The sequence below is a fragment of the Protopterus annectens genome, chromosome 13.part0 (genome assembly GCF_019279795.1).
Source record: "Protopterus annectens isolate FY-2018-M chromosome 13.part0, PAN1.0, whole genome shotgun sequence".
NCBI classification, from domain to species: domain Eukaryota; kingdom Metazoa; phylum Chordata; order Ceratodontiformes; family Protopteridae; genus Protopterus; species Protopterus annectens.
The window spans coordinates 178643346-178666993 of NC_056747.1; positions in this window are offsets into that span (position 1 = coordinate 178643346).

Genomic DNA, 23648 nt, shown 5'->3' on the forward strand with positions numbered 1-23648 from the left:
AAGTTTTGATTATGGCTCCTAGTTTGCAGTCATCTGCAAACTTCATTAGCCAAAGTCCTTCTGTGTCAGCCTGTACTTCAGAGAAGTAAATACCAAACTGGAGAGGACCCAGGACTGAACCCTGTGGTACACCACTTGTCACTGGTCTAACGTTGGATTTGGAGTCTACTACTTTCACAGTGTGGGTTCTGTCAGTGAGCCAGTTGGCAATCCATCTTGTGACATAGAGATTTATACCTAGTTTTGTGAGTTTATCTATAATTCCAGAGTGACGGATGGTGTCAAAAGCCTTGGTGAGATCTAAATTGGCTGTGTGAACCACCTTAGCCTCATCTAAGGCTTTGGTGACTGCTTCAAAGAAGTCTATCAGGTTTAGGAGACATGATCTGCCTTTTACAAACCCAAACTGGGTGGGGTTCAGAGTTTGGAGATTACCAATATCATTGTCTATAAGTTCCATGATAATATGTTCCATAGTCTTGCAGACAAGGCTCATCAGGCTAATGGGGTGGTAGTTCACAGGGTCCATGGTGGCTCCACCTTTGTGGAGTGGGATAACTGTTGCTGCGTGCCATTCAGTGGGCACAAAGCCTGAGGTGAAGCTATGACTGAACATGGTACTTAGGTGGGGCGCCAGTTCATTCTGTAGTTCGTGTAGAATGCAGCTGGGGATGTTGTCAGGTCCCATGGATGCTGTGTTCTTGACTCTGCAGCTGTGATTACAGGAACTTTGCATTCTTCTGGTATAGAGATGGGCCCTTTAGGGGATGAAAGGGGGGTAAAGTTAACATTGAACCTATCTGCCAGGATGTTGGCAATATCAGTTGGTTCTGTATATTTAGTGCCATTGTGCTGTAACTCAGAGCAGATCTGAGTGTTGCCACTAAGATTCTTGACATAGCTATAGAATGCTTTTTGGTTGTCTTTAGAATCAGTGGCGATTTTGTTTTCATAATTAGCTTTGGAGGATTTTATGAGGGATCTCAGCTTCTTACTGAGGCTGACCAGGGAGTTCCTCCAATCATGGGATTTTATGGTATAGTCTAGGGTAGGCATGCAGTGTGAGCATGTAGCATACTGCCTTTTCTCCCCAGCAGCTCAGCTGGGCCCACTGCTAGCCATTCGACCACTCCTCCTCTAGTGATGTTGCCAGCCTCCACTAGGGATCTTTGTCATAATATGCTCAAGTACCACCCTCCCCCCGGGGTGGGCATCCTTATCTCTCCCTGCTGCTCCATCAGTCACTTGAGATGATAATTTAATCCAAGTTGCCTGGGTCATAGTCAGGACATTACACCTCTATGCCAATGGAATGGCCATTGCATTAAATAATTTAGCATTTATCAATATTATGTTAACATATGCAGGTTGTGTCCAGTAGTCTGTCCCCTGTAGAAAACTTTTTTCTTATTTCACATATCTATTTCTTCATTCAATTTCACTTTGTGGAGATTACTAAGCAATGTTTCATAAAATCGGATATGAAGCAAGCAATGAAATCATTTAGTATAATTAAATAATTGTGTCAAAGAAAAATCTGCCAGTTTATACACATCCTAAATTTCATACCTGTATTTATTAAATACAGTCTGTAAGCATATGATAATCGGAAATGAGTTTCATCCCATAGTTATAATTAGGTACATTTATATAACTTGCTAAATATTGATAAGTCACTCCATAAAACGTTTCACTGAGACAACTAGTTTATACAGGGATTAAATAAATCTTTTAACATAATCAAAAACACTAAATGTTTTAAACATGAAGGCATTTAACAATAACCAAACAAAAATTAAAAAAACACAGAGATAGAAAAAAAGACTGAATTGGAGCATGACCATTACTTCTATTTTTTTTTTATAAAAAGAAAAACTGTAAACAAACATGTTAGCACTTTAAACACACCAAAAAGGACTTCTTCGGAGCCAAGCTTTGTTTTAAATAACCACATAGTATTTATTCACTCATCAAAATTATGTGGCAATCAAGTGATCCCCCTTTATAAAATAAACCCCCCTTCCTTATAGTAAACCATTAAATAACCATTTGAAATTATGATAGTAAAAGTGGTAACATATGATAATAAAAAAAATCATAAAATATTATTTCTAAAAGTAAATTTGTCCATTGTTTATAAAAAGAACCTCTACTAGTTCCTAAACATCTGATATAGCTGAGGTTATTAGCACTATAAGGCCACAAAGCATTCACATAAATACTTAAGTATAAGCATACATATTATTTATTCTTCAGTTCTAGGATTTAATTAATGTAGCAAGCTATAATGTTAATGAAACCAAAAGGAGCAACTAGGCTGATGCAGAGTCACAAGTAGAAATGAAAGGCAAAATCCTCAGGTTAAAATCCAAATGAAAGGCAAAATCTTCAGGTTAAAATCCAACTTTAATTCCACTGCAATGTAGCAAGCTATATTTATTTATTTATTTATTTGTTTGTTTATATTTGTACTGGGAAATTCTGACTAGGTCCAGAGGTACTCATTTTCACTGGAGGCCCAGGGAGAAAAGTTCCAGAAAATATAACACAGGAGAAAATTTCACCAGAAAATTACACAAAAAATTACAATACCATTAGCGCTGTAGATCCACATATGAAAATAACAGTTACATATAATGTTAAGAATAATAGTGACAGCTACATCATATATTTAATATGTTTAAGTAGAATTTACTGATTGACTTTTATTAGATATTATTAGTACAGGAAAAGGATGTGGAGAGGGAGGGTAGGGTTAAGTTATGTGAAGGAGGAAGAACAGGTTGATATTGATTATTATCAGCAAAGAAAAGGATGTTGACAGAGAAGGTGGGGTAAGTTGTGTGACACAGGAAGAACAAGTAGGCGATAGGAGGGAGGCTAAGGGAAGTAAGAGATGATACTGGGGAAAGGAAAGGCAGTGCTGTGTGGAAAAAAGATTTTGCATAGAATCTTTAATAGAAAGTGAGATTAACAGAAGGCTTTTATTCAGGTTGAGAGGAGGAGCAATTCCAGGATTTAGTGAGATATTCTTTTAGAACGTGTTTCAAGGTAGAAAGATTTGGATTAGCTCTGATATTTATAGGTAAGATGTTCTATACTTTGGCTACTTAATTGGAGTATAGGCTATGGCCTGCAGTTTTACTAGGTTTATTTATAGCAAGTAAGTGTTGAGTCCCTGATCCAAGGGATCTTTTGGGTATATATTTGAGGAGTATGAAACTAAAAGAGGGACAGTTATTGGGTTTATGAATTATTTTGTTCGCAGTTAGGTCTAAGTAGCTGAGATGCTGTGGAAGTTCTAAGTAATTTATAGTATGAAGGGCAGTACAGTGATAGTGATGGCTATGGTAGGCTACATGTGTAGCAAAGTTTGCAATTTTGCTGTAGAATAACTCAAGTTTTCATTTTTGGGAGATGTTGAGATTTCTAAGAATAGCAGCAGCATATAGTAGTGAGGGTAGATGGTAGGTTGTGGCAAGGGTATATTTTGTGTCTGTGTTTAGAAAGAGTTTTTGTCTATACAGTAGTCCTAGTGTCTGATTTTTTTCTTTATAACATCCTGTATATGTAGATCAAATTTAAGATTTTCCTCAGTTGTTACTTTGAAGAGTTTAGTATGGGGAACAACTTCAACAACTTCAATTATAGTATTATTCTGAGAACTAGTTTTTTGGGGAGGGTGAAGAGGAGAAGTTTAGAGTTATTAGGATTGTGCAGAAGTAGTGAGTTGGAAAGCCATAGTTCAACACAGAGGAAAGCTTCTTTGGGTATCTATTGCAGTTAAGTGCAGCTGTTTGCAGAACAGATGATGGTTGAATCATTAGTATCTTGTACAAGAGAGGCTGGATGAGATGAAGTGTGGAAATCATTGGTAAAGGCATTAAACAAGAGAGGACCAAGAATGGTGAGTTAGAGCTTCGCCATTTTACAGATTGCTGTCTATTAGATAAATAGCTAGTAAACCACTGGACTGATGTAGGGGTTAGATCTAGGTTAGAGACAGAGACAGATGCTGTAGACACTTTGTATGAGAAACAATATCAAAAGCCTTTGAAATTTCCAGAAATAGTGATGAGATAAGTTTTCCAGAGTCTCTGACATTATTACTGACAGTTTCAGTAAATGAAAGTAATGCAGTTATTTTACTATCTGTAGGCCAAAGGTCGTGTTGGGTAGTAGTTGATTTTGTAAGAGGTATTCAAGCAGTCAGTTACAGACACATTTTTCTAGAAACTTAGCAAGTGGGGGTATGATACCAATGGACTTAAAATTAGATATTTCAGTAGAATTACCTCCTTTGTGCAGGTGAGTGATGAATGACTTTTTTCCAAATATCTGGAACACAAGATTCACTATTTGATCTATTTATAAGTATACTGATGGGATATGACATAGCTTCTACAGCAAGTTTTAGGTATTCTGCTGGGAGGCTGTCTGCTGAGGAAGAGCTAATTTTCAGTTTAAATAGAAGTTTTTTATTGTGCTGGTAGGCACACATTTTAAAAGAAATGTGGACAGTTTGTAGCAGTAGTTTGGCTGGGGTCACGTGAAGGATACAGTAGTTTAGAATTTATGGTTGTGGTTGAAAGGGAAGATGAGACAGAGCAGGTGTTTTGACAGTTTGTAGGAAGTGTGAAGGTTGGGTGGTTTATGTTCCTGGTTATATTGGCTATGGAGTCAAGCAAATGATTAAATAAGTGACTGAAGTGGAAATTTATTGGAATGGGGAGTGGGATCAGATGTGGAAACTATGCTGAGAAGTGAATTAATAGTTGACCAGAATTGTTTGGGGTTATTTTTATGTCTGTTCTGGAGCAGAGTGTAGAATTATTTTTTTCCTTCGAGTTTGACTTTAATTACACGGTTATCTAAATGTTTATAAATGAGTGTTGGTTTTGTATTTTAACTGTTCTTTGCATGCCTCGTCTTATTATTTGTTTGCAGTGTTTAGTTAACCATGGGCCATGTTTAGTGTTGATTCTTTGTCTGCGAAGGGGGCTGCACCAATGAGAGAATTTAGAAAAGTAGTATTAAACTAACAAACTGCTTCATCTAGACATAAAGCATTTAGGGCAGACCAGTTCATAGATTTTAGTAAGTCAATAAAAGTGTTTTGATTAAAATAAAATAGGTTGCAGATCATTTTATATTGATGTTGTTTCTGTATGTGGGAACTTGCTCTACAGTAGTTAGGGAGAGTACCGGTTTTTATGCATTTATTTGGGTCATAGACAATAATTGACTCTAGGACAGAAACATGATTAGTATTTATGGCATATCGGGTTGGGTGGAGATAAGTTGAGAGAACCCAAAGAGGTTTATACTAGCTGTTGGGAAGTCTGAAGTAAAATTTATCCAGCTAATGTTAACATTACCTAGTATAATTGTTTGGGTGTGTATGTTGTTAGCTATCCAAGATAAGAAATTTTCTAGGATGGAAATATTTTGACCAGGAGGAATGCACAGGACCAAAATGCAAAATATTTTTGTACTGTTTAGTTTTAGAAATGAGACAAGCATTTCTGCACTGGCGAATTTTGGAATGGGTTTAGAACAAAGTGTGATATTATAGTAATTTGGGTAGGAAAGTGCAATTTCGACCTCTTTTTGTGTTGTCTATCTGCTCTAATTATAGTTTATCCAGGTGTTAGAAATTCTTTTATGTTAGGTTTAAGACAGGTTTCTATGGCAGCCAAGATATCAGGGGTTCATTTACAGATCTAGGTGTGAAATTATGTAATTTTATTTATGATACTGCAAATATTTAAGATGAGAAAGTTTAGCTGTTTAGACTGGGGATGAGTGCTAAGTTATATAAACTAGGAGTAATGTCTGTAAAACCTGATGTATACTGATTTTAGTGATATACAATGATGTTATATGTGATAGGAGAAAAAAGTTATGAGAGTTGTTAGAATAAGGCAAGTGGATGGAGATGTTAACATTTTGGTATAATTATCCAAAAGAAAACTGCAGACTTGTTTCACACCTTGTGTAACTTTCACAAAAAGAAACAAGAAAACCACAAGAAAGGAGTGGAAGCACTGAATCACACAAACTTTAATCCACTGGTTTAGCACTTTCAGCCCAAAACTTAGGCCTCCATCAGAACAAACATTTAAAAAAAATGTCCCATTTTATAGAGTAATGAATACACTTTGATTGTAATTGTTTTTTATATTGGGTTTAATGGCAACTGAGATCTGATTGGTTCAAAGTGTATTCATTACCCTATAAAATGGGAAATGTTTTTAAATATTTGTTTTGATTAAGGTCTAAGTTTTGGTATAATTATTATAGTTTCAGATGGAAAATGCTGTGGGGAATAAGTAATATGTAATTAAGAAGTGTGTGATGTATGTGGGTGTGTCTTAAAATTGATAAAGTGTATTGAAGTTGTGATTAGAGGGATAGATTAATAGGTGGAAGGACTAGAAGTATAAGTGTAGGCATTGAGGGGGTGGGTGGAAATTGTGGGTAGGGTAGGGTAGCAGAGTGATCTCAAGCACAGCGAAGGTCAATGGAAGGTGTATACCTGGCCTTAAAACATGCCGTAAGAAAAACTGTCAGTAAGGTAAGTCCTTGTACATTCTCTCACATGTGTAGGAAGGTTATAGATGAAGAAAATTATAGTTCTGTATTTATTATTATATTTATAGTGTTGATACTAGGTAAAGAATAAGCATACTGTCTTGGTGTTTGTGCCTGAATGCCTGCAATGACATAAAGCATTTCCAAGAGTAAAGCATAATATATGTACAATGGCAGGAATTTATCCTGAAGATAACTATTTCTAGCTTTATTTGTCAGCAAAAAGGCAGGAATTTATCCTGGAGATAATTATTGCTATCTTTTTTTGGTCAGCAAAAAGCAATAGGTACATGGGTCCATTTTGACTGACTTTATCAATTTAGACTAGCTATATAACATAAAAATTTGGTAATAGGAAATATTTCTAGATAGAATTTAAGAAACAGAGTATGATACACAAGCTATTGTTTGTTTCTCAGGCCTGTGTGCATCCTAACAATAAAATGGAATCTCAGTATACCCTATTTATTCTCTATGGGCTTTCTTACATTTTAACTACATTACAGACAATAACTATTACAAAAATAAAAAAAAACTGCAATATAACATATTTGGATAAGGCAGGCAAGATAATATATTATTAATATTAGTATAGCAACTCCCCAACAAATGACTAAGTTTGTATCAAAATTCATCAGGAGCCTACTCTGTTATGATAATGCTGAAGTGTATAAACCTTTAATAAATAACCAAGTTTTGACTAAAATGAATGACATTACTTCCTTTTATCTGCTGTTTAATAAAATTTTAAATGACTACCCTGCATAGTATAAAAGATTTCCTCTCTAAATCTATTCAAATAGCTGACATAATACAACTGCAGCACTTGTGTAGTAATAATCCCTAAAACAAAACCTTGTCTTCTCTTCTTTATGGTCACTGCAGAATGAATTATGTGGCTATGTATCTGTGAAATGATTAAGGAGTTGAAAGCTGAAAGTTTTGGAACCATCCTGCAGAAAAATGCCAATTTTGCTAGGAAAGCGATGATGAACTTTAAAGTTATTATTTTTTTAAAGTTCTTTGATGAAAGGTATATACTTGTTCCTTCCCTATATTACTTTGTTAGAAAAGCCATTATCAAATTTCATAAGATTACCATCAATCTTGGGTGGAGGATGGGGCCATCCAAATTTTAAAATTAAGTCTTTATCCATAGCAGAGATACATTTTTTGGCAATGGATCACAGTGGAGCACCTGCTCTGTTGGATGGGTCTATGTTCAATCATTGAACATATAAATTGCCAAAAGGCTTTACATTAAAAATGCAGTTCAGCTAAACTCCTCATCTGGGGGGCACCCCCTCTAATTACATATACCAACTCCAAGATCGCATTACAGTGGGGAAAGGGCAAATTTCCTTATCCCTACAATAATGCCTGTGTTTCATATGTCTGTACATGGAGCTTTTCTCCTCGGGCCTCCATTAAAAAAGGGCTCACTTTTGGCCCAATGGAAATTTCCTGGTTAACAAACTGCAAATAAAAATTAAAAAAAAATAATGTGATCTAACTGGAATGGCTCGATGAGCAGTATGTTGGATGAAACATGCCATTCAGTGCTTTTTCCATTCAATGACTGAACATAGACCCCTTTTGGATACAAAGATCTATGAGCCATTTTGATACTAAATGAAGGAGTTCCAGGCAAGTTTAATATCTTTGGAATCTGTCTGGTGAAAAAAGTATTCATATTTGTTTCTTCCACTTTTTATGTCACTCCCTAAACCCTTACTATTTCTTTTTGTTCCGTTTTCAAGATTATTTATCTTCTCTAGTAACCACGTGTTTTGCTTATGTAAGAACTCAGTTTGATTCAGTTCTTTATTTCTCCTCTTTTCAAAGTCATTCAGTGCTTCTTTAACGCACTTTATATTTTATTGGAATTTTATGTTTCATCGTGTTTTTTAAGAGTATTTGTTTGTTGCAGTCCTCTTTAACAAAATACATCTTGCCACCCAGTTTGCCCATTGTTATTGGTAATTAGTGCATGTCTGCTATTAGAAACTGTAGTTATTTCTTAATCAAAATGTCCTGGGATACATTTTTAGAATGACTCATTTTAACGAATCTTAGCAGTTTTTCCTTTTTATTTTAGATTAATAGGTAATTTGAGAACTGCAGTTAAAAGAATACAATCACAAACATGACTTGGATACTCAAATCTGTATTTGTAACTTTGTGCTCAGTCTGTGTTTACTATTTCAGTACATGTAAACATTTGATTTAAAAACATTATGTAGCCATTTTAAAAAAAATACAACAAAATAAGTTAAAAGCATATTGCCCTCCATACCTTTCATATCTGCAGCCAGGGTTCCATAACAGCAAAGAGTCAGTGTTTGCTTTGTTGCTCTTTACGTCTACTCTGTTTCCACTAGTCTGCATTTCAAACTTGTTTGCTCACTTTTCTGATAGTTGCTGATTTATGTACTCCCTGCTCCAATCTCCTAATTCTTCCCTAGCTTCAATACAGGGTGCTCATCCCTGTACTGTAGCCAGTCCCATCTCTGCTTCTAAATGCAATAAGCAAATACTGCTGTCTACAAAGGTGGGAATTTGGGAATCTTTCAAATTAATCAAGTGAGTTGTATTACAGAAACACAAAAATCAGTTGATATAAATTAAATTACAGTCCATTCTTACAACAAAGCATCCTGACCTTAAAATCATAAAAATATTTCTCAAATCCAAAAGAAAAAGTAAAGCAATAGGGTAATACACATTTAAAATACTTTGATGAAATTACCCAACATATTTTTAAATAAATAATTTTAAGGGCTTATCTTCTAGGATTTTTGATTGCGATTCTAGAAGTTAATTTTCTTACTTATAGAGTACAAGGCATAACTATCCCATTTTTAATACTGGAAGTGCAACAGAAAGTACTCTCAAGGCCTGGCATGTGTGCAAATCATAAGTTATGCACTGTTGCCTGCTGATGCAGATGTTGTCAAGTTTAAGTGAAACTGCATTTTCCCTCATTTTCATTTCTTATCTTTGTTTAACATTCTGGCAAATTAGGCTGATATATATATCTATCTATCTATATATATATATATATATATAAAATTATAAATGGATCTACTTCAGTTGATCAAATTGACAAAAAAACAAAATTTTAATTACCAAGAAGAAACTATCACAATTTCAGAAGAACGAACATTTACCATTTTGAAGCTGGTAAGAATGAACAAACAACTGCACATGTCAGACACCACTTGGAGCTTGTGAATGGAGATTGCAGTGTACTGAAAAATACAGCTGTTCCATTTAAACACCGGATTTAACATAAAACTGCACCTTTCTCAACATTTCCAAATGCAGATCATGGTACAGTGAGGATCGGTACGTTTACCCTTTTCTCCACTGTAGTGCAATCTTGGGGGTGCAGGTGGGGCTTGCCCCTCTGCAAAAGTGTGTAGATAGTATATTTTTATGTTGAATCCAGTCTTTAAATGGAGCAGATGTTTTTGTCAATATACCACAATCTCTATTTGCAGGTTCCAAGTGGTGACTGACATGTACAGCTGATTTTTTCATTGTTGCTAGTTTCAAAATGGTAAACATTCATTCTTCTGAAATTCGATCTTCTGGTCTTAGTAATTAAAATTTCGGTTATGTGTCAAATCGATCTACTGAAGTAGATCCATATATATATATATATATATTTATATCTATATATATATATATATTTATATATATATATATATATATATATATATATATATATATATATATATATATATATATATATATATATACACACACACACACACACACACACACACATATATATATAGATATATATATATATATATAAAACATGTATATATATATATATATATATATATATATATAAATATACACACATATATATATATATATATATATATATATACACACACACACACACACACACACACACACACACATATATATATATATATATATATATATATATATATATATATATTCTAAAACCAAACTCAAAGCACTTATAGTTACCCCTACCCGCACAGCCATGCCTGTCAGTATCATGGATAAGCACTTCCCCACAACTTCTCTAGCCAGCCTGACTGAGGTGGGTATCTTGAAACAGTCTAAGAAATGTGTCATGCTTTTCTGACGATCAGCTATTACACAAACAGCATAGCACAGTGTGTAAGAGCTGTACATTTACAATATCCTTGGCAAAAGTTTCAAAGAGAGTAAACTAAAAGTTACACCAAAATCATCAGAAGTATATCATGAATTACACCTCTCCAAGGCCATCAAAAACACATAGTCCATCATATGCTGAGGTTCTAAAAATTAACTTGTCTAAACCTCAAAGACCTCCAAATTACAACACAGCACAGGCACAAAACACACTCAGCAAATTAAGCCTACTTCCTCGTGTAGCAAAAGGAGTCCCAAAGTCACAGATGCTCAGCCCACAAGGCAGGCATCAACCCAAACAAACATTCTTGTTATAGGTGACTCCTTTATAAGACATACAGATGTGACTCTTTCCAAGCTGAGCAAGGAAAGAGTGATGGTTAGTTGCTTGTTGATACCAGGATCTGTCAGATCACACATGCACTCAAGACCTTAAGCAACAAGTACCAGTATGACTCTGCCATAGCTTGTGCCAGTGTCAGTGACTTAAGGTATATGTCCCAAGACTATATGAAGACAGACATGAAGGAGCTGTCAGACCACGTATCCAAAGCAAGTATGAGCCAAGCATTGAGCAGAATTCTACCTTCTCCAAGGATGATGCCATGATACAAGCAAAAAATAATTGAGTTCAATAATTGGCTTAGTTTTTGATGTCATTCAAAGTGGGTCCAATATTTGTCAGCCTGGGAGGATATGTCCAACAAACCACACTGTTTCACCAGGAATGGCCTTCATTCACTTATTGGAAAGACATTGTCCACCCTATAGTGCCTTTTTTAGGCAATGCCAACCTGATAAACTTGTCAACATAATGAAACAAGCAAAGGAAAATATGAAGGTATTACTGATCAATGCTAGGAGCCTGAACAAGAAAAGCTACTCCCTACAAGCCCTTCTCATCCTGGAAAACGTTTACATCTATGCAGTGACTGAGACATATTTTAAAACAGTGGAAACCACTCCGGCTGTGCAGGGCAATAATGCCTTCCACACATTTAGACCAGCTACTTTGCAAGAGGGGAAGAAACTCACATCAAGACTGGTAAAGCTATATGATTCACTAAAGCTTCTTCATGTCCAAATAACCTTCAGAAAGGTCCTGTGTCATGTGTTAGTTAGCTATAGCACTCCCTGTATGACACAAGATAGCCACAACCCCTATCTACAGGATCTAGAATCACTAAGTATTAAACCCAATACCATTTTCATAGGTGTTTTAAACTATTCATCTGTAGACTATAAAACCTACACCACCACTAGTGCACAAGCACAGATTCCTGGACGTTGCCAGTACAAATGCCCTGGAACAATTATTTAGAGTACCCGCAGGGGGAATAACATCTTGAAGCTGCTTGTCCTTACTAATATGGGAGCATCTTGCACCATCCCTTGCATATCTTCATCACTTGTTAGGTCTGACCATAAAGCTGTCTCCTTGGAAATAAAACTGAATCCAGAGATTCCTTGCACCCAGAATACCTATAGAAATTTCTTTAAGACAAACTACCTACATGCACGTTATAAATTGGCAAGCTTTGTACACCCACCAAACCCAGTTAACTCCACTGAATACACAGAAACATACACCACCACTTTATAGCAGTATGTTAACAGCTGCATTGATGCAGCTGTACCCCATAGGAACATGTGTAGGACAAACCCCAGAAGCAACCCCACATGGTGGAACCATAACATGAGCAAGCTTTATAGTAAAATAATTTTGCCCAGAAGTAAGAAGAGTAATTTCTAGAATGTTAGAGCCTTTGCTACTGAAGTAAACAAACACCTTAATAAAATCCACCAAGGTCAAGTTTGAGTCTAAAATAGCTACCCAAGCCAAAGACAACCACAATGCATTTTTAGTTAGTTTCATAATCTCAAAAACACAATGCAGCAATGTACTGAGCTGACTGTGAACAATGTTACCTACAATGAGGCTGAAGATAAAGCAAATCTACTGGCTGCTAAATTTAGCTATAACTTTACCCCACTCTCCCCCCTGTTTGTCACTCAATATATACCTAAAACTGGATTACCTCCAGCTATCACACAAGAACAAGTCTGAAAAGTGCTATCAAAAGCTAAAAATACTGTATTGATGGGTCCCAACAATATCCCTGGATGCATCTTAAATAGCATGAAGCATGATTTAACCCCACCCCTAACAACACTGTTCAATCTCAGCCCCACCCCTAACAACACTGTTCAGTCTCAGCCCCACCCCTACCAACACTGTTCAGTCTCAACCCCACCCCGAACAACACTGTTCAATCTCAGCTGCCATACAGGTTTTGTACTAAGTGAATAGAGAACAGCTACAGTCATTCTCCTGTGGAAGGGAAGACATTTCTCAAACCTAGGCAATTACAGACCCAAAGTCTGACTAGCCTCATGCAAAGTCATAGGAAGACTTATCATGGAACTAATCAGTCTGGACATTATGAACCTCCACACACAGAACCCGTCTCAGTTTGGATTCATCAAGGGCAGGTCATGCTTACTCAACCTAGTGGATTTTTTTGAAAAAGTCACCAAAGCAATGGATGAAGGCAAAATGGTACACACCACATATCTTGGCCTGCCAAAGAGTTTGACAAAATTCCCCACCAAGGTATAGCAGAAATACTCCGCTATATCGCTCACTGGCTCACAGATAGGACACAAATAATCAAAATAAGGGAAGTTACCTCCACAAAGAGACTAGTCATCAGTTGAGTCCCCCAGGATTCTGTGCTGTGATCTCTCCTGCTTGTCATCTACTTTTCTGAAGTAAAATCCAATACTAAAGAGCTCTGGCTATGTTTGCATACAACCTAAGAGCAGTGGAGTACAATAAGTGGACTAAAAAATTAAGAACATTGTTACAAACAATTGGAATATGTTAAACATTTACTCTGTATTGTCTGATGTGGTTGGACATCAGCCAGTCTTTGTATACAAGGCAGCATCAAATGTCAAGAAACTACTCAAAGGGGCCAATATCAATATAGTTAAAAGTGGTGTCTGTAATCAATGTTCTTTCATTTTAACAGATGAAGTAATAATTCTTAAAAATAATTTGAAGAGTAAAATTAAATTAATTACAGGGAATTGTAAAGCCACAGGTTTGCCCCTGTTTCTATATAGGCAAAACAGTACGAGCCACAACCACAGAAGAATCTACGAACATATGTATGACCTTAGAACACACAATACTAGTAATGCCATGTACAAACGCTCTGTGGCATATGATAATTTCACAGGCTTTAGATTTGGCATAATGGAGAAAGGTAATATTAACCCCAGACGTGGAGAGTGGGAGACAAGGATTGAGTTTAGAGAGCTATTATGGCAAATACAGTTAGAGGAAATGCCCCCCCCCCACCCCCCATTGAATGATACAATATTTCTGATTCCAGTTTTAAAACTTTGGGTAGCTTAATTGTAAGTGAAATTTTCATTCATGTATTTTTATTTATGTATTTGTTCTTATGTATTTTTAATTCTAGATATTTTAATAGCTGTTCCATTTCACTTTCATAGTGAGACGTTTATTTTTTGTAGATTCAGTTGTATTTTTATGATAGTAGAGAACATTCAAACTGTTTTTATTGACTTTTTAAAATATTTATGGTGAACTAATGGTTTGGTACAGCATTTTAATTATTGATTGCATTATTTATTAACTTTTAGTGTTTTGCATCAAGATTTAATGTTACTTGATATTTATCTGCTGAGATCAACAATTATAGAGGCTGTGAAATTATATTGTATTGTCTTTTGGAATTGCATTGCACTCTCCCTTTAATATTTCAAGTATAAAAGGAAGTGATTTCCTGTGCCCTTCAGTCCTGACGAAGTTCTAGTTTCAGGAATGAAAAAGCTTAACTAACTGTTTATTTAATAAACCTCTCTTCTTTTGTTTCATATCTGGACTGTATCCTGAATTTACGGTATTGGTGGTGTGGCTCTTCATTAATAAGCTACAGCAATGAGTGTTGGCAGATAATTTTCTAACACTTCTGTCACTTTTGCTGTAAATACATTCAGGTTTTATTTATATTCCCAACAAGCAGATGAATGTTCAGGATATCACCATAAAATAGTTTAGAAAAGAATAAACAGGTTATAAGCTGATGGATAGTGAAATGGCATTTTTTCCTGGCTCGTTTTCTCCTCATTGCCTGTTGATCATTTGTTACTCCTCCCCTTTCACCCAGTGCCTGGGAGGCATCTGTCATCTAAGTTTAGGCCTAGTCCTAAAGAACAAAATGTCCGACATAAAAATAACACTCACAAATAAATTAAGGGCTAGGCTGCTAAATGCTAGGAGTTTAAACCAGAAACTGCACTCTCTGGAAGCACTTCTCTCACTGGAGGATGTTAATGTCTGTGCAGTCACAGAAACTTGGTTCAGGGCCATAGATAGTACTCCGGCCTTGCAAGGTTACAATACCTTCCACACTTTCAGACTGCAAAATGATTGTGTGAGAACCAAAGGAGGAGGATTATATAATTTTATCAAAGATAAATACACCTCTAGACTTATTAGGAAAACTCCATGAAGTTACTCCACGTTCAGCTTACTGTGGGTAAGACCCCTCTTCAGGTCATCCTTAGCTGTAGGCCTCCTTCAATGAACCAAGATACCCACACTGCTTATTTGAACCTACTTGTAATCAAATTATGACCAATCACTGTAGTCATGGGTGATTTTAACTATCTGTCCATTGACTGGGAAACTTACATGAGTACCAATATGCTCACACAAAGGTTCCTGGACTTTAACACTAATGCCCTGGAACAAATACCATGCAACCCCACAAGGGGCTCAAATATTCTCAACCTGGTCCTCATCAACATGGGTGACTGTTGCACCACCACAAGTATAGGACCCTCACTGGTTAAATGTGATCACAAATCAGTCGCATTTGAAGTAGGTATAACACCTTAACCCCTGTTAAATGAAATCAGGCTAAAAAATTCACCAAAGCTAATTATACCCTCCTAAAGGATGGCATAAAAAACTTCCAAGCTCCTGTTCCCACAGATGGCAGACTGACAACTATACTAAAGTATACACAAATGCCCTGTACAAACACTTACACAAATGCATTGACACAGCTGTACCTGATAGGATCAAAATAAGAACCGCAAGAAAAAGCAAGCCTCCCTGGTGGACACCTAGCATTAATCAGTTATACAACAAGAGGAAGAAGTTGCTGTCTCAGAATAAAAAAGAGAGGTCCCAACACTGGAAGAATAGCCTCCACTGCTTGAGCAAACAAATAAGACAACTTGTAAAATCCTCGAAGGGCAACTTCAAAAAAAATTTAGCAACCATAGCTAAGGATAACCATAAAGTATTCTTCAGCTGTATCCATAACCTAAAAGGTAGGACCCAGACGTGTGTTTTACTGGCTGTGGATGGCATCACACACACTGATACTGCAAAAATAGCTAACCACTTATCTCACAGGTTTGGTGAAAATTCCACAGAGTATTCCCTCGATATCTCCCCCACTTTGCATCTCCAAAGACAAGTCATTAATGTTTTCTCTAAGGCCAAAAACATAGCTTCTATGGGACTAGATGGCATCCCAGGTTGCATTTTAAATAGTCTAAAACATGAATTAGCAACTTCATTAGTCACTCTCTTCAACCACAGTCTGAGTACTGGTTTTGTCCCTGCTGAATGGAAAACAGCAACCATCTTCCCCTTTCATGAAGGGGGTAAAGCAATACACCCTGGGAACTAGAGACCCATACGCTTAACCAGCCTTATCTGTAAGGCCATGGAATGAGCCATCATTGACCTTATAAATAAGGATATAGGTGATCTCCAAACCCTTGATCCGACACAGTTTGGTTTTGTCAAAGGCAGGTCATGCCTGTTAAACCTGGCAGACTTTGAAAACATCACGAAAGCCATAGATGAAGGCAAATGTGTACATACAGCCTACCTTAATCGGGTCTATATCATAACCGCGAAACCTCACATATGCGAATACGGAAACGTCAACACATAGTGAGCGAATAGCGAAAACACCGAACGGCCGCGAAATTCAAAATGTCAAATCTGCATAGTTGGCCAACCCCACCACCCGCTATGTACTACCTACCCAAACAAAATAAATAATCCACATACATACACTTAACAAAACCCTACTTCTAGCCCTAAGCTAAAGCTTACATATATTAAGGCACTTACCTTAGCCCGCACCCTAACCCTAAGGTCCATCTCTATTACACATTTACCTTAAGGAGCTATACCAGAGAAGGGCCAACTATGATGATTCGGCATTTCAAATTTTGTGCTTCAGGATATTCAGTGTTTTCGCGGTTCGCTCTGTATTTGTCGACGTTTCTGTATTTGCGCAATTGCAGTTTTGCGGTTGTAATAGGTAACCACCTTAATTTAGCCAAGGCCTTCGACACAATCTCACATTTGGGCATTATTGATAAATTCTACCAGATGAATATAAACCCTTATGTTGTCAGGTGGGATGCTAAATGGCTCACCAACAGATCACACTCAGTCAAAGTTGGGAACTTTACCTCAATCAGCAGACCTGTCACCAGTGGGGTTCCACAGGGGTCAGTACTGGGCCCCTATTGTTTGGAATATACTTCTCAGAAGTTCAGGCCGAAACAAAGGGGCTATGGCTGACTAAGTTTGCTGATGACTGCAAATTAGGTGCAATCAGTGAATCCCCAAACAATGTCAATATACTTCAAGAGGGACTTACACAAACCAATGACTGGTGCCAAAGCCATGGACTCAGACTCAATGCTAAAAAATGCATTATTATCCCCTTTTGTAAATATGATATCCCTGAAGACTATCATATAAATAATAATACCCAAAATAACAACTCAGTAGTGAGTGACTTGGGAACGCAAGTTGACAGTAGCCTACACTTTGACCACCATGTGTCTACTGTGATAAGGAAGATGTTCTACATTGCACACCTCATTAGCAAAGGCATTGCCTCAAGAGTGACAGAGGTCATAACTCCCTGTACTCGAATGTCATCAGGCCAATCATCTTGTACAATGCTCCCTTTGGTATGTACCTTACTAGATACCTGCAGCAACTTGAAAGACCTCAGAGATTTCTAACCAAGAAAATTCAGGGTCTCCAGCATGTCATACATAGATGGATTAAAGTCACTGTCACTGCACTCAGTAGTGTACAGACTACTTAGACGAGACTTGTGCCTAGTCTACAGAGCAATGTCAGATCCAAACCTAATGGAAATGCTGCACATCCGCAAGTCAAATGGGACAAGGGTCACCCACTTCAGGGAACTCAACCCGGCCTAAGACATAAATAGGACCTGCTGAATAGACAGATATGTCTCTCAGAGGTTGCTGTTCTTCTGGAATAGGCTACCAGTTCACATCAAACAGAGCCCCTCTATGATCCTGCTTAAACATTGCCTGGATGCTGGATGGGTAACCATCAATTCTTGCCAGGGATATCCCCTATGACCCTCCTAGATATGGGCAGCCATTGCTAACTAATATCTCGAGTCTAGGCAAGATCCTTTATATTGGGTTTCTTTAGCATTATACTGAGTACACATGGCTAGGCTTATAAATACCTTTGGGTCAATAGCCTAGTGAGCACCTATGAACTTATGATTCACTGTTACACCACAGCAGCCTGCAGAAGCAGTTCATTGATACTGTTGGACTCTCGACAGATGCATGTCTATGCATGTCTGTGCATGTCTATCCATGTCTGTGCATGTCTATGCATGTCTATGCATCTGCCTATCATGTGCCTATCATGGTGTCAGCATGTGCCCACCACTTACTGGATACTCATCCTCAGGCCTTTGTACTGAATTGCTACAACACTTATATGCCTCCAGGTGTTGTCATTGTCTCACTTCTCCCAGGATACATGTGTCAGCATTAATTGCTCACTCCCACTATCCCAAGTTGGTTTCTTCAGCACCAAGTTAATCCCATATATTGTGGGGTGCAGTCAGGGTTTTATTCATTTTTAGAAAATGGGTGGATCTCAAAAATGATACCCTACTGAGGGACACATGTTCCATACAATACCATGAGAGCCACGTATCAAGTCCATATCTTCATTTATGAAACATGCATAAAAGAATAAGCAGTCACCATGTAGGTTTTGCTCACTGAATGCAACTGTTCAGCAAGTGTCAGTTAAAAAGCAAATAAAATTAAAAAAAAGGAAAAATAATAAAAATAACTGAAATAGCAGTTACAAGAAAGTGACATTTTATTTTCTCCCTTGATATCTGCATCATTCAGAAAGCTGCATTTAGGGAGCACTGGAAAATAAAAACAAAACTAGTGGCGCTGCCATCCACAGCAACAGATTCATCTGTTCTGTTCTCATGTGGCAAGCCTTCCATGCCAAGTCTGGATGTCCTCCCTGTGCTCATCTGAGTTTTCCCCTGGATGGTCTGGTTTACACCCACAGTCTAAAGACATGCATTTGGAGTAGTGGGAGCTCTAAATTGCCCATAGATATGAGTATTTGGGATACGGAAAGCCTGGCAGCCTACTTCTATTTCTTCTTTTTGCCTCGAAAACTCCATGGATAGTGGTGGCTGTTCACAAGGTCACTCTAGAAGTTGGCTGAGACTCATAAAAGAGCAAGCAAGTGCAGTAAACTGCATTTGAAGGATGTGCGAGTGGGACAGAAAGACTCTGTGTGTGTGTGTGTGTGTGTGTGTGTGTGTGTGTGTGTGTGTGTGTGTGTGTGTGTGTGTGTGTGTGTGTGTGTGTGTGTGTGTGTGTGTGTGTGTGTGTGTGTGTGTGTGTGTGTGTGTGTGTGTGTGTGTGTGAGTGTGAGTGTGTAACTGATTTTCTGGGCTCCCTATTGAAATATTGGCACTCTGAATACCGTACCGAGCGTCAACATGCCAAAAGAAAAGACCAAAAATACTGGAGAAAAGCAAATTTCAAAGATTGCTGTTCTCCTTAAAAATACTTTCTGCAAGGAAGGCAAACCCCCCACCCCATACTTCTCCATGTGCGAGGCAAGTCTCCCACCCCTCAACTGATATATATCAACTCCAAGATTGCCATACCTCAGAGAAAAGGGAATATTCTGAGAAACTGCGCCTCAGACTTGGTATATACAAGTCCAATCTTTTGCCCATTCAGTCTGTTAAAAACAGCCGGATACACAATTCCCAGAATAAAAAGGTGCCCGATCCTGGTAGGCACACTGGTGCCAGGACTGGAAAAAGTGATAGTGTAGAATCCTCAAGACATTTAAACATTCCTACAATGGGGTTAGACAATGCTCAGTGGGAGGATGGCCCCTCTGTTGTAGAAGGAAGTAGCAGTCCACAAAAAACACAAAAACTGAGAGGCCAAAAAAGAGCCATAAAGATGACAGAGTTGACTATTGAGGGTAAAGAAATTATGAATTGCTACTATTACATTCTGCGGTGGTGAAGCGGTAGCGGTAGCATTGTTACCTCACAGATCTCCTGTTCAAGTCTCGGCTGGAGTGCTTTCTGTGTGGAGTCTGCATGTCAAAACATAGGGGAATAAGAGAATGAAAGACAACAACAACACAAGAAGCCCATAATTTCTCTTCCACAAGAAAAAAGTCTTAACTCAAATGCATAGGGTTCAATAAGACAACAATAAAGTCTTATATAGACTCAAGAAACATAGGGCAATAAGAGAATAAAGTCTTAACTTGAAAAACATAGGACAATAAGAGAATTTTGAAAAGTCTTAAAAGAAACATGGACATGGGCAATAAGAGATCTGATATGCTGCAAGTCTTAACTCAAAAACATAGGGCAATAAGTGAATACAAAAAGTCTTAACTCCAAAATATAAGACAATAAAAGAATAAAGTCTTAACTCAAAAAAATAAAAATAAAAAAAAAAAGATCACAAAGGCCTAATGCAAAACAGAAGTTTAATAACGTAGAAGTCATATAGAAGTCTTAACTCAAAACATAGGGCAATAAGAGAATAAAGTCTTAACTCAAAACATAGGACAATAAGAGAATAAAGTCTTAACTCAAAACAGGATGAGTGAGAGCCATCTAAAGAATAAATATAGACATGGGAAAGAAAAATAAATTTAATATGGTACAATATTTTTTATGCAAAGGATAAAGCAAAACTAATATAGAAAAGCTGCAGCAAAGATATTTGAAGAGAAATACAGGCAAAAACATCCAAATATAGAATATTTACAAAAAAAAAAATAAGAAAACAAAGGGTAAAAGCAGAACAGAGTATTAGTAATGGAGAAGTTAAAGAAATAGAAACCAAGGTTATGGATTACCTGCAAAGTGAAGGATTTAGTGCATTAACTCCAACTCTGGTAAAATAATAGCATGACAGAACAATGAGACCCCAAATTAAGGAGGAAACCAATGGAATGGGAAGCATCTGATCAGTTATCAAAAACATAGGCCAATAAGAGAATAAAGTGTTAACTCGAAAACATAGGGCAATAAGAGAATAAAGTCTTAAGTCAAAGTGATAGGGCAATAAGAGAATAAAGTCTTAATGGAAAACATAGGGCAATAAGAGAATATGGCACAGGAAGTCTTAACTCAAAAACATAGGCCAATAAGAGAATAAAGTCTTAGTTTAGAAAACATGATCTAATAAGAGCTGCTTTATTTAATAAAGATGTTAACATGCAAAACTGATGAAAGAAAAGAGAATAAAGTCTTAACTCAAAAATATAAGACAATAAAAGAATAAAGTCTTAACTCAAAATCATAGGGCAATAAGAGAATAAAGTCTTAAGTCAAAAACATAGGGCAATAAGAGAATAAAGTCTTAAGTCAAAAACATAGGGCAATAAGAGAATAAAGTCTTAAGTCAAAAACATAGGGCAATAAGAGAATAAAGTCTTAACTCAAAAACATAGGACAATAAGAGAATAAAGTCTTAACTCAAAAACATAGGCCAATAAGAGAATAAAGTCTTAACTCAAAACATAGGGCAATAAGAGAATAAAGTCTTAACTCAAAAACATAGGGCAATAAGAGAATAAAGTCTTAACTCAAAAACATAGGGCAATAAGAGAATAAAGTCTTAACTCAAAAACATAGGGCAATAAGAGAATAAAGTCTTAACTCAAAAACATAGGGCAATAAGAGAATAAAGTCTTAACTCAAAAACATAGGACAATAAGAGAATAAAGTGTTAACTCAAAAACATAGGACAATAAGAGAATAAAGTCTTAACTCAAAAACATAGGCCAATAAGAGAATAAAGTCTTAACTCAAAAACATAGGGCAATAAGAGAATAAAGTCTTAACTCAAAAACATAGGGCAATAAGAGAATAAAGTCTTAACTCAAAAACATAGGGCAATAAGAGAATAAAGTCTTAACTCAAAAACATAGGGCAATAAGAGAATAAAGTCTTAACTCAAAAACATAGGGCAATAAGAGAATAAAGTCTTAACTCAAAAACATAGGACAATAAGAGAATAAAGTCTTAACTCAAAAACATAGGGTAATAAGAGAATAAAGTCTTAACTCAAAAACATAGGGCAATAAGAGAATAAAGTGTTAACTCAAAAACATAGGGCAATAAGAGAAAGAGAAGGAAGAAATCAAATGCCATCATGGAAGTATCAAATAGAGAAAACTATAAAGTGATTAAGAGAAAAAGTGTCACTGTTAGAAGAGTATGGAAGAGGGAACGATCAATAAAAATGCCTAGATAGACATGATAAAAACAACGTGCATTGTCCCGGACCCCTTAATAATACACACGGACAGCAACAGACATTTGACATTTATTAAATTCTAACAGAAGCCAATAACTTTATTCAAGAACTGCAACACAATAACAAAACATGACACTCTTCTTAGCATCCATCAGGACAGCGTACCCACTCACCCTGCCTGAAAAAGCAGCCTCCATACTCCATTCACTTATTCTTATCAAGCAGCATCTTGCAGCTCACTTGTTCCCAAACATTCAGTAACATGAACACCATCCCCAAGAGGGGGAAAGAAGAGAACAATTCCATCCCTCTTCTCCACCCATCAGCCTGACCCCAGGCTGTTCCCCCTTTTCTACCCAAAACCTTTTACCATACCTTCTAAGAATGATCTCATGTGTAAATTAAACAAATCAAGACCAATATCACTCAAGTGCACACCATCAGCTCTAAACCAAACCAGATCTCTGTCATCAAATTCCCGATGTTCTATCATGTACATGCCTAAAGCTCCCAACTGTAGAGCCAACTATGATTAACTGACCTCCAAGTCCTCTCAAAAGCCTGAAACCTAACAGTATGTCTCCAACACAACCGAGGGTGGCACCATCTCCAACCATACCATATACATGCCTGGCTATAGTGCTTGCAACATACACAAATCCTCCTTTATCTGATCTACCAACTGCTTCTTAGGAATTATTCCCAAGTCATTCCCACCTAAATGTATCACCAATATTTGAGGAAAACCTCTTCACAATGTTAACACTTCAACTTCATGCATAACTTGAGTCCACCTAAGACCTTGAATTCCATACCACCTGACTGACCATCCTAACTGAGACAATCCCAAATTCTTTCCATTTGTCCTAACTGATGCCCTCTTCTCCACCCAATGGATATAGGAATGGCCCTAGATAAGAATTTGATTGCCTGAAAGACAAAAAAAAATATTAATTCAATTGAATCCATTATCTAATGTAAGATAAAAAGGGATTGGAAGACCACCTCCCTAGTCTTCTAATAACCTCAGTGGATCTACCCTCCCTTGCCGAATCTGAAGTCCTAATAATCTAGAAAGAATGAGCTGCAAAGCTCTAAAGTGGGAACCCCATATAATGAAACACCCTCCTTATTACCTGTACAAACTGGCTACTTGTTACCATCCTCTCAGTTCTCAAACGGAAAATCAAATCATGAGA